General features: G+C 44.1%; 1 long non-coding RNA gene across 1 annotated transcript in view; it reads right to left on the bottom strand.

Moving 5' to 3' along the window:
• Positions 1 to 549: 549 nt before the first annotated feature.
• LOC114597070 (uncharacterized) overlaps positions 550 to 12,465 on the bottom strand; it is a 66,641-nt gene continuing 54,725 nt past the window's right edge. Inside the window, exon 3 of the long non-coding RNA XR_003706694.2 lies at positions 550 to 1,203. This is a non-coding gene — a long non-coding RNA (uncharacterized LOC114597070). The remainder of the gene's footprint in view (positions 1,204 to 12,465) is intronic.

The following is a 12,465-nucleotide window of genomic DNA, read 5'->3' on the forward strand; positions in this document are numbered from 1 at the left end:
ATCTCGCTCTCCAGCTTCACCTGTCTCCTGCTTCCCTGTCAGGGGCTGGGCTGAGGAGGAATGGTGGGAGCCAACCCCCCCCCCCTTTCTGCTGAACATTCCCAAGGGCAGGAAGACAGTGTTGATTTAGAACAGTGGTTTGTAGAGGGGCATGGCCCAGAGGGCAAAAGCTGGGAAATACTGGGTGAGGAACAAATAGAAGAGGAAACACCAGGAGAAAAATAACTGGCAGATTCAGTGTCCTTTGACTGCATTCCTGCCCCCCCCCTTCGCTTAAGACTAGATGTGATAGAGAGCACAGCAGCAACAAGCTCAGATTACCCAATGTAGGAGTAGAGATGGGAAGGCCGGGGGGGGGGACCAGGTTTTCCCCCGCTTTCCCCCCAAAATCCGTTTTTTCCTGGAAAAATTGAAAAAAACACACACAGTTTGATATAGTTTGAATATTCCACCCCCCCAATTTTTCCAGGAAAAAAGAAAAAAAGGGGGGGAAACTGCCCCCCAATTCCCCCCCCCCCGTCCTTCCCATCTCTACGTAGGAGTGATGTAGATTAATGGCAACGGAGGGGGTGAACCTTTACTGGGAGCAACGCCATTTCTAGAGAGATATGCATTCCTTTGTCTCTCGCTGTGATTATTAAAGAAACTAACTGGTAAGAACGCTCCTTTCGTTTGATCTGCTTATTTACTGCCACCGGGGGAGGGATCCGATTCCCCAAAGCCTGACATTCCTTTGCCTTCCTTATGCTTAGATACTAGAGGCCTTGACTTGTGACCAGGCTATCACTAATTTGGTTGTCTCACTCAGGGCCAAGGGAACTGGCCACCAGGGGAAGCCAGCAGCCTGCCACTTCCGCAACAGGGCTGCTTCTTCTCCTGTGGCTCTCCTTTCCATGGTGCCCATTGCTTCTACCCATTGCTCTACTGTGGATCCTACTCTTGCACCAAAGAGGTTCAGACAAAGCGGAGAGGTCCTCTAAACCCCACCCACCCACTCTAGACCTTTGGACAGCCTTTTTGTCTGGTAGCTACTGACTATGCAACACAGCTCTACTCCATGGATGTAGACCGATCAGCCAGCAAAGGAGGATCAAGCCGGAGTTTTGCTGCTAGCTTGCAAGAAGGCGCCCTGGGTAAGGTGGAGTCCCTCTTCACTTTTTCGGGTTGGGGGAAATTTCTGCTGCTTTGAAGACTTGCATATATCTGCAAATAAACAGACATTATAAAAACAGCATTAATTGCCACTATGCTTGTGAAAAGGCTGCCTCTATAGCCTAGGAGCATGAAACAGCCCTTTCAGCCATTCAAAACAACCTCCAGCAGTTTACCCTGCTGAACCCAGGCTTCAGACTGACACATCGGGGGTCACTTTTAAACAAATTAAGTTGTTTCTGGCAATACTGGAAACAACCCAGCTCAGCTGCAGCCAGGAGGAAAAAAACAGGATGACGAGTCTAGGGAGCTGCCATGGAGATATAAAACCTGCATATATATATATATATATATATATATATATATATATATCTCCAAATGGCTGAAAGTACCCTTAGAAATTTCCACTTGAGATGCTTAAGACATGCTGAAAAGCAGCCATCTTAGAGACTTAATGCTTATTAAAACCAGAAAGCATGTAAAACAATGAGATTACCCCTTAACTAACGCTTTATCTTGCATGAAGAAAAATACCATCATTGCAGCCTTGATTAAACAGTATTATGAAGCTGGTAGTGATTGTATTTAACTGTTTTGTGCTCCAGGAGTTGCCCTTTTTAAAGAAGGAAATTCTCACTTGCATTAATCAACCTATACTAGTATTTTCACAGTGCTAGAACTGATGAAGTAAAAAGGTTTTAAAAAAAAGTACCACAGAGTGAAAACCTACAGGAGCCATCTTTTTTAAAAAAAATGCAAAATAAGATTTCTGTTCTCCAAGCTTCCAAATGCTAAGGCAAAATGCAAAACATAATTTGCTTTGCTTACAAGCACACTCTCTGTGCTTGTAAGCAAAGCAAATTATGCCTAATGACTTAAAAGGAATAGTGTTCTATATACACAACAGTTTTTGGGTTGCAAATTACCCTATAAGTACTTTGTTTCTGAATCAAATTAATTGGAGAACAAGTTGGTGCACCAATTGTTCACTTTGGGGGGTACTCTTATTTCTCAGGACAGTAGAATTGAGTCAGGTGAAACAGTCCCCCAAGAAGTAGCTAACTCCCACCTCTGCCCCCCATTGCTTAACACCTGTGGGTAGTTGTAGAAATTACATTCATAGTGTGCTTCTCTTTCTTATTATCAATCAATATACTGTTACACGCCTCCTCAAACTCCAAGTGGTGCGAGATCCCAGGAGTTCCAGGCGCTTACCAGGGTTCATGTTTCCTTTGGAAATGAGGCACAGTGGAAACTGTAGTGCCTTTATGGTATATGGTTTATTCACACACACATATATAACCTGAGCCTACACTCCAAGAGGGTCCTGTTTCTCCCATTGCTACAGCCGTTGCTCCAAAAAGAAACCAAACACGGCTCTCTGTCCCTTTGCTTAGCTTTCTGCATTTAACAGACGGACAAACCTTTCCCCCCTAGAACAAGCTACTGCTAACTGAAAGGCCAAAAGCTCCAAACTCTAACTCGGAGCTGAAGGAAGTGTCCCTCTCTCTGGTGGGATTCCTAATGGCCCATCACTTTCCTTTTGTTTTCCTTAATGGCTCATCCCAGGTGATCCCCAGAGCATGGGAAGCCAGCCTGGATTGATTTTAACTTGCTAAATCCGTGTCTTTTCCGGTTGTTGGTGACCCCAATGACTTACATTGCCAAGTATGCACAAATGGGTAAGTAAAACCAATGGCTAGTAATTTTGTGGATTTATTTGCAAGGCTACTTCACAGGGACTTTTCCTTCTCTGAATGTAATATATGAATCAGCTGCTCTTTCCTATTTTCCTCATTCATATGACCAATGCTTTTTTTTCTAAAAAAATGTTTAGGGGTACTCTCATTTTGACTCAAGAAAACCACCATTTTATAGTTCAAATCAGGGGAAATGAATACAGTAAATGGACAAAAGTACAAAGCTTCACAAAATGTTTAGGGATATGCATACCCCTGCGTACCCCCAGAAAAAACACACATTACCCCAGCCTTGCCCATCTTCTCTGCATGTATTTTCCTAACTTTTGTGCCCCAGGTAGCTTTCCTGCTTGCAACCTTTTCCTTCTTTCTACTTCTTCCCATCAGTTGTCCTCTTTGAACTGGACCTGACTTCTTCATCAACAGCTCCAACCTGTCTACTCTTTCCTTGGGTTTTTTGCTGGTTCAGTTCCCATATCCACACCCTGGACAATACAACCATACTTGGGAGGGGAGCACATGGCTAGAATTCTGCAACACCAACAAGTCAAGAAGTCAACTGGGTTTCTCTCCTGCACTGAAATTCCAATAATGCAGAAAGCAAGAAGCTTAAAGAGCTGAGATTCTCAAGATTCAGGCAGAAGTCGTTCAGGTAAAACTGCCCAAGGCAACCACTAGACTGGATCGTTTGCACGTTTGGCTTGGGTCCCACCAACCTCATCTTCAAGGTTCTCACCTTAATGTTCAGTTCACGATGAAACAGAAACAGAAATTAAGGGTCAGAGTCAGTTCAGTATATTTTATGATGCTGGCAACGCACAAAGACATTTGGCACACAGAACACCTGCTAGCTGGTCTAGAGACACTTATAAAAAGCACATTTTGATATCCTGCCAAAATTCGACTCCACTGACCTTCTAGCGATGTAATAATAACAATAACACTAAAATGTCTGGGTAAATGGAAGTGAAGCGAAGCAACCGTGAGTTTGGCTACAGCTGAAGGCCAGACTGGTGGATATCCTTAAGATGTGGATCCTCTGACTGCTAGCTCACATGACCGATGGCAACGGAGAGAATTCTCTATGTCTGGCTCCCTCTGACAATGTGCTACAATCCCAGAAAGCTACAAGAATACAAACCTGGCACACTGCTGAAGGTGCCTCTGGAGTCCATCCTGTGGCTGCTTCCATGAAAGCCGCTTTTCAGTTCAGCTTCAGCTTGTCTGTTGAACCATGCAAGGGGCACAACTCAGCCAAATGCATTACTGAAAAATGAATCACTTTGCTGAATATTCAGTGTTTCATTGCTGTTCATTGCTCTTCTCTCTCTCCCGCCCCACAGGCTGCTGCCTTCTTTGTTTTTGACCTTACAGCCTCTTTGGTCTCAATGACATCACAGTAGTATACCTGTGATGGCGCCATGGACACTCATAAACATCATCACATGGGTCACCACAGCCAATCAGACTGTCCTTGGTGTCGTCACAAGTATGCCACTGTGAGGTCATTGAGAGACATCATACGCGTCACCTAGTTGCGCCCTTCCCCTGAAAATAACTTCACACTGACATGTAATTTTAGTTTAAGTTATTGGGCAAAATTTAGGCCACAACTTTATTGATTACAGCAAAGTGAAAGTCTGGAAGTCTGAAAGGGTAAACACCTAACGAGGGAGCAACATCGATGAAGACCAACGAAGCTTACCCCGGGGTTCCTGTGGTCCTGGCATGGCCTTAGCCCCTCAAGTGGACTTCAGGCGAGATCCAGGACCCCCAGATTCCTTTACCGGAATACCCTTATTCATGGAGGGGCAGGTGATGGCCGCACCTCCCCTCCCACACACTTCAATAAGCCAATCCCTAACCGCCAAACCTTGCAAAGTTTTGACGATTGCTAAAGGGGTAGGCAAAAACCAAGTGGCTACATCCAATCTGCCAAATGGAAAAATTCCTACCCAGCCCCTGCTCCAAAGCAGGCGACCCAATCCAAAGCAAGGCCAAAGCAGCAGCACCTAAAATTAGGGAGGGAGGGTGGGTGTTTGGCAGCGCGATGCAAGTTCCCCCAGTTACGCCGCGCAGCCACTTTTTTAGGCCCCAGGAATCGCGCCAACTGGCCCGATTGGCCCAGACAGCCTGGCGCGATCCCAGGGCCCAACGGTTGAGGCTTGGGCCACGCCTGGCAACAACCCTCCCAGTGGGGGTGTCTTAGGGGCCTGCGCGCAACCAGGACCCTCATTAAGGAGGATCCCATCTCACAGGATCAAATGACAAGGAAGTCAAATGTGGCGAAGAACAGGGGGGACACTGGAGAAAGAAAATGCCACAAGGAGCAGCATTGAAACAATGGGGCTGCACTTGTAATGAAAGCACTGAGAATTTTTGAAAAGGGAACCTACTTTCTGAAACTCACTAAAAGCAACAGCACACATATTAAACCTCGCAATTCCCAGTGAGACTTCATCTTGTGCTGTAGGAGAAGAATGGATCATAGAAACTTCCTTGATGCTTTATTTGTATTTGCACTTAATCCTGAAAAAAGAACATTGTCCTTGTGCTGGGGATGATGGGAATTGCAGTCCAAAACATTTGGAGGCCACCAGGTTAGCAAAGGTTGCTTTAGCCTCCCACCCATACGCGAAAGCATAAGCATGGGTCTGCCACATATTCCACTTGCAGATGGTCTTAGGAACTACAAGGGCCTAGAATTCGGCCATTGGATCCTCTCCACAGAAGTGGGATGTAAACCCCATTCTCTCAGAACACTTCCAGAAGTGCCTATCAGCAGTTGCTAAGAACATCCCTTTGAGGAATAAAACTTGCTTCAAACTTAAAAACCCTGGTGTAGAAAGGGAATTTTGTGCCAGTGTAGTCGAAAATGAGAGGCTGGGTGCGTAAAATGAGCACTTGCATGTTGGCATGACAAGGTCAAAGTGAGTTATTAATTAATTAATTAATGCATGCATGCATGCATGCATGCATTTAGAGCCCACCTTACCACCAAGCATGTGAGCAGGAGTGCCAACTCCTGGGGGGGGGGGCGAGCCTTTCTGCCCCCCACCAATATTTTTTGGGAGGGGGCCTGGCCCTCCAATGTCCAAGAAAATTAGGGAGCAGAGGAGACTGGACTATGTCCTCTGAGTATAATCTATGAAATGCAATGAGCAGCAGGAGTTTGTGCTACTCCTGAACAGCGGAGGAAGGCTTACTCTCCTGCCTGCTCTCTCACCACTTCATTCTTGTCCGTTCCCTTGGCTTAGTAGGGAGAGTTTGAACAAAAATCCATGTTTTCGGCAGGGTCCCTGCACTAGAATGGCAGCATCGCTTGGTCTGGATTTGACCTGAGGCACACACAGCTTTAATCCAAGCCCCTGCAGTATGGATCGTCTCCAGCTGCAAGCACAGACACTTGAGTACAGGAGAAGAGAAGGAAAATGTATTTCATGGGCGTTCAGAAAATCACATCCTAAACAAGAAACACATAAAGCTTCTGAGGTTAGACGTGAAACCACTCTGTTGCCTCATTCATTTAGATTTATTTCACTGTTGCCTCTTTCTTGTGTGTTCCAGTTTAATACTATAAAACTCGGAACATTATCTCACTGGAAGAATAGCTGTTCTCCAACAAAATATCAGGAAAGAAGTGGTTTTTCAAATGTTTCCCTTTCTGTGAGCAAAAATAGAAAATGGATATGCTTTTTTAAAGGAAGAAGGGAAGAGAAGAACTTACATTTTCCAGGCAGTTCCACTTGTTGTTTTTATAACATCCTGTGTGAGTAGTAAATTTTATAACAACAGATGTCTGTTATTCCACATTAAATCTGTTTAAGGGAGGAAAACAAGATTGCACATTCTGAGGGCTCAGAGGATAACAAATACTTCAACAAAGTAAGTATTCTCCCTCTTTAAGATCATATAATGGGGAAAACACCAGCAGAAATTCCATGAAGAGCTGTGTTCCTTGTGAAGTCTGAGTCATCTAAACAGTCTGGCTCTGGGGTTCTTTGTCGTATAGATAGAGTTGTAAGCATTGGCCATGCCCTTCACAATGCACTGCTGCCTGCAAATCCCAGAAGTGCAGCCTTGGAGCCAAATTGGTATTTCTAGAATGACGGAGGGGAAGCAACTAGGCCTAGTCTACACAAGGAACAGGTGAGGTGGTACAGTCCCTGTGACAGTACTCACCGGTATGGACTACTATTGCTTCTTGTTTTGCTGCCCATGGCAGCCATTTTATGCTGGCACCCATGGCATTTTTATCAATATATGAGTATGGGAACCTCATGGTTTCTTTACAAAACAAAACAAATCAAAAGGACCAGGTACAGCTATTCTTGGAGTGCACCATTTCACAGTGCAGATGAGAGTTGCAGGTTCCAACAATCCTCCATGACAAAAACATAAACAAATCTTGATATGTAGAAAGCCAGAAAGTCAGGGAGAGGACTGTACCAGAACTGTATTCTCTGTCAGTAACCAATCTCCTACATACACAGACATTTTGATAAAGGAAAGCATAAGAGCAGTTTTCAAGTAGCCCTTAATATAATTTTCAGATGAGAAGAATGGGTTTAAGTTTCAGCAATACCAGTTTAGGCTGAATACCGGCAAATGTTTCTCAAGGGGTCATTTCAACGCAGGTTTGGAGCTGGATGTGCATACAATGTACATCAGATAACCACTGTCCATTCCGGTCAGGTGTTTCAGACCTGTTTGCTCCATATCTACCTGCATATATGGAGACTTGGAGAACATAAGTGGCTTCATGACATCACTGTGAGGACAACACAGGAGAAAGGCTACACCGGGGATTCTTTGTAGACTTGGGGTTTAAATTCAAAAACATTCAGCTATGAAGCAAATATTGGAGGAGGGGATAAACTGAGGAGTGGCTTGATATCCTAAGTGGATTAGACAACTTCATGGAGATCATTGGGTGTTGGCTCTGATTGCAAAATTCAGCCTCCACATTCAAAGGCACTCTATCTCCGATTGCTAGTTACTGGGAAGGTAAACATGGCTATCTCATGCTTTGCTTGTGAGCTTCCTAGGAGTAGCTGGTTGGTCTGTTCTAGCAGAGACAGTGCCTAAGTTGTTATGTTCTTAAGAGGGAGAAAATTCAAGGGGAAAGATTTTGAATATTCATATAGTACATCCACTTTACTTTCTAAATGAAGAATCCAAGAAAAGTCTGTTAAATGATAGGGGGATTATATAAAATGGAATGAGCATACTGTTTTTCTGTGATACATTATCATGAAACCTACTGAGAAAAATGTTTCCACCTAGCAAGCAGAACTGCAAACTATAATTGCAAACAGATTCTTCTGAAAGAACAAGGGAACATGGAGGGGACATATGAAAGTACCTGCTCATCACAGCAGGATCACACTTCACCATCTTCCAACCACCATATTCCGGGAATGTCAAATCAATTCATGTCTCTTCTAATACAAACAATGCACATCATCAAGCTGTACTTATCTCGTTCTACCACTCTAATTAATTATCTTATAACTATGCTTCCTGTGCCAGGCATCTGCTCCTCAAATAAAATAGGGTGATCAAAGCCTGAGTCATGTTTTTGCAGCGCTACAGGCTTTGTAAGCTGGTGCCCACGTGGTGACTTTGAATTGGGCGGTGGGCAGGCATGCTTTAGGGAACATCAGTTCACTCTCTGGAGGCGGGGTCTGCCAACAACGCCATCCATTGCCAGTCCCTTACATCCATCCCTATCCATCTGCACAATGTGTGTGTGGGGAGCAGTGTGGACAGCATCCGAAGTGTCCCCCCATGCCAAAAACTGCAGTGTCATCAAAGAAAAAGAAAACCCTGCTTTTTGAAGGCATCTGATTTGACTATTTCTGGTGCTGCTGACTCCAGAAGGGAGGACATATGGTCCCATTTGAAATGATCTTCAACCCTCCTACGCAGAGGAGGTCATTACTGATGGGTGGGACGCGGGTGGCGCTGTGGTCTAAACCACTGAGCCTCTTGGGCTGGCCAGTCAGAAGGTTGGCGGTTCGAATCTCTGAGACAGGGTGAGCTCCCGTTGCTCTTCCCAGCTCCTACCAATCTAGCAATTTGAAAGCACACCAGTGCAAGTAGATACAGCCATACCTCAGGATAAATATGCTTCAGGTTGAGTGCTTTCGGGTTGCGCTCCGCAGCGACCCAGAAGTAACGGAGTGCGTTACTTCCGGGTTTCGCTGCTCGTGCATGCACAGACAGTCAAAATGATCCCGTTCGCATCCCGAGGTACCACTGTAAACAGGTACTGCTGCGGCGGGAAGGTAAACAGCATTTCCATGCGCTCTGGTTTCCGTCACAGTGTGCTGTTGCACCAGAAGCAGTTTAGTCATGCTGACCACATTACCCGGAAAGCTGTCTGTGGACAAACCGGCTCCCTTGGCCTGTAAAGCAAGATGAGCATTGCATGCCTTTGACTGGACTTAACCTTTACCATTACTGATGCTGAAAGTATTTTAAAATGACAACTTTCCCATTTCCTTAAAGGAATCATTTCCTGAGGTGTTTCAAACCTAGACCTCCTTTGTGCATGTGTCCATATTTTTGAATTTGAGGTCCGTCTGTCCCCCAATTCTTTGAGGTCAGTTAAGCCTCACTGAAGGTGGCGGCATGAACTGTTGCATGCCCATGGCATTGGGGCTCTGAATGATTCCTGCATAGCAAAAACATATTTAAGAACAGAGAAGGCAACAGCTAATTTGAAGAAGTACCATCTGTTGAGAAGGTACTAACCAGTCGGCATTTTTTAACACATCTTCAGGAAAGGAAAAAGGGTATAAATCTGAGTGGTATGTGAAAACCAATAGGAAAGAACACTGAGGGTCATTGCATTTCCTAGATACCTTCCACATGCCATTGTACATCTCTGCTATAAGCTATTACCCCAATACAATTTCAAATAGCCTCCAACATTTCTGCGATGAAAATAGGGATGCCCTGTTCCATCACCATCGCCATCATTCCCCATTTGACTGGGCTGCCCTGGCCACTCTGGGTGGCTTCCAACACACACACACACACACACACACACATATATATATATATATATAAATCAAACATTAACTGTTAAAAAACTTTCCTATATAGGGCTTCCTTCAGATGTCTTCTCAAGGTTATAAAATTACTTATCTCTTGGGCTTGGGGGTTGCATAACTCCACACCCTCAAAAATTTCTCTGTTGAAAATAAGGACGTCCTAAGGAAAAGTTTTTAATATTTAATGCTGCATTGTTTTTAACACTTGATTGGAAGCCGCCCAGAGTGGCTGGGGAAACTCAGCCAGATGGGCGGGGTATAAATAATAAATTATTATTAAATTATTATTATTATAAGAGGGACATTCCAGGATCAAGTCAGAAACACACCTAATTGTGAAACACACCTAATCTGTAAACTATTATTTAACTGGGATCAATCTGACACTGTTGTCAGATAAGTAACTTGTTTATTGTTTTTGCTGTTTACAGATGTATGAGAATTGAAATATATATGCAGAGCAGTTGCTCTTATTACACCCCCCCCCAGCTTATTCTGCGCTTTCCCCCACTCCTCCAGAGGGATCACCAGAGTGGGGCATGATATGAAGGTAGGTGGTATATTTAGCTAACTGTTTCCAGCTAAACCTTTTATTAACACATGGATGTTTTGGCCTTCACAGGCCTTTTAGCACATCTCAGCTGGATCGATGATCCATGCTGCAATTTTTGCTTGTGGTGAAGTAGTACAGCGAGTGCCTCGCCGTGACATCAGCTAATAGGCACATTCCCGTTGAGCTGAGTGCCAAAACCCACTGAAGTCCATGTTGGCACATGAAAAGGACTGTGCGAATTAAGGATCCTTCTTGCTCTGGGTTTGCATCCAGCATGATGCAATGTTCTTCCAGTGCCTGTGAGGTCATGTGCATAGCTTACTAATTTGAAGAGAAGGCAGGATACCCCACAAGCAAACCAGCAATCAAGGAAGGGAAGCCATGAAACTAGATCTAACCACTCCGTTCAAGATAATTATTGGATTTCAACTCAGAGAACTCGCAGAGGAATCATATGCCCACTTGACTGGTAAGAGCTCTGCCCCACCTGGGCCTCTAGCAGTAACTACAGCCTCGTGGATTGGTTTACAGAGAGAATATAAAGGAATTCAGCTTCACTTTATCCTAGTTGAGGAGCTTCGCTTCGCTTAAGCTGCACAGCCAGCAATACAAGAACTGCACCTTTCTCCAAAGCCTTAAAAATCAGCCTTTGGAAGGGTTTCCACAGCTCTGCCTAAACTGCAATCAGTGACCAGAACCTGGATTAACAAGTAAATGAAATTCGGAGTGGCTATTGAAAACTAACTGATCATGCATGCACAGGAACTTGTTCTATATTCTGAGCCAGAAAACAAACTGTTGGTGACATGATGCCCGATTAGTGATACATCCAGACATGACACGTTGAACAAGGTCATAGTTTGAACTGAGCAATTACGAATTTAAGTGATTTCACAACTTAGAAGTCCCACATTTGCAGTGGTGATAAGATGCTCTGAAGCATGTACATACTATTTTTTTATTAATTAAGTGAGAGCAGTAAATAAATGAACATTCTCCATGTTGGGATGAAAAAAAGAAGCATCTTCCAGCTTTAAAGTGCTGGGTCTGCTCTGGCTAGAAATCTGAATGCTGTAATGTTATTACTGAGAAGTAAAGAACTTCTCTCAGTCAGGTATGAGAAAAACAACAATATTGCCTATCTGGAAACTTTGATCCACCCCTTTCAAGCATTGCTTGGCCCCAGGCTCCCAGCCAAGGATGGAGGAGAATTTCATTTGGTCCACATCTTAAGTAAAGGAAACCCACCCTAATTTGCAGTGCCCAGCCTCCTATGATGATTGGAGCACAGTTAACAGGTTGTGCCCTTCTCCAAATTTTGCATGTAAACACATTAAAAATGCACATATTGTTGGGGAAATGCATCTCTTTTTTTGGAGGGGGTGCTTTTTAGTGGGAAATGTATGCAACTCTATTTTCCGGAAAATGCGTACACACAAATGCATAAAATTTAAATGGAATCTTAAAGAAAAAAACCCCAGTCTTCAGAAAACAGGGCAGAATGGACTCACAACTGAATGCATGCAAAATTAACAGCGAATGAAAGCAGGGTGTCCATCTCTAACCTAAGCAATCAGAAAAGCCTGCACTTCATTTATCCGTATCTCTCAAATATGACTCCTAAATCAGTAACTTTGGTGTGAAGGTTCAGAATTTCTTGAAAGAAATCCCGCCCTTTCTTCACTTCCTACGAACCACAGTAGAGACGGGCTACCTGTACGTGAACCCAATCTGTCCCAAGGGTACTCATTTATTTGTGTATTAGGCTCATAGAGCTCTAGGTCTCATAGGCTCAGAGCTGATTACAGGAACTTTCTGGATGTGCACATTTCTGTCCCACAAGGCCTCACGGTGTAAGCAATGTAATAATTAGAGGGCTTGGGGGATAAAGAGGCCAGCAGAATTAAAATTACGCTTTATTCACATATCATTTTTTAAAAGTGATTAAGGAGGTTAGGCCCAATCCCCTGATCAGGTGTGCTCTGTGTATTGGGTCTTC

This window comes from Podarcis muralis, chromosome 6 (assembly GCF_964188315.1).
Source record: "Podarcis muralis chromosome 6, rPodMur119.hap1.1, whole genome shotgun sequence".
Classification (NCBI taxonomy): Eukaryota; Metazoa; Chordata; class Lepidosauria; order Squamata; family Lacertidae; genus Podarcis; species Podarcis muralis.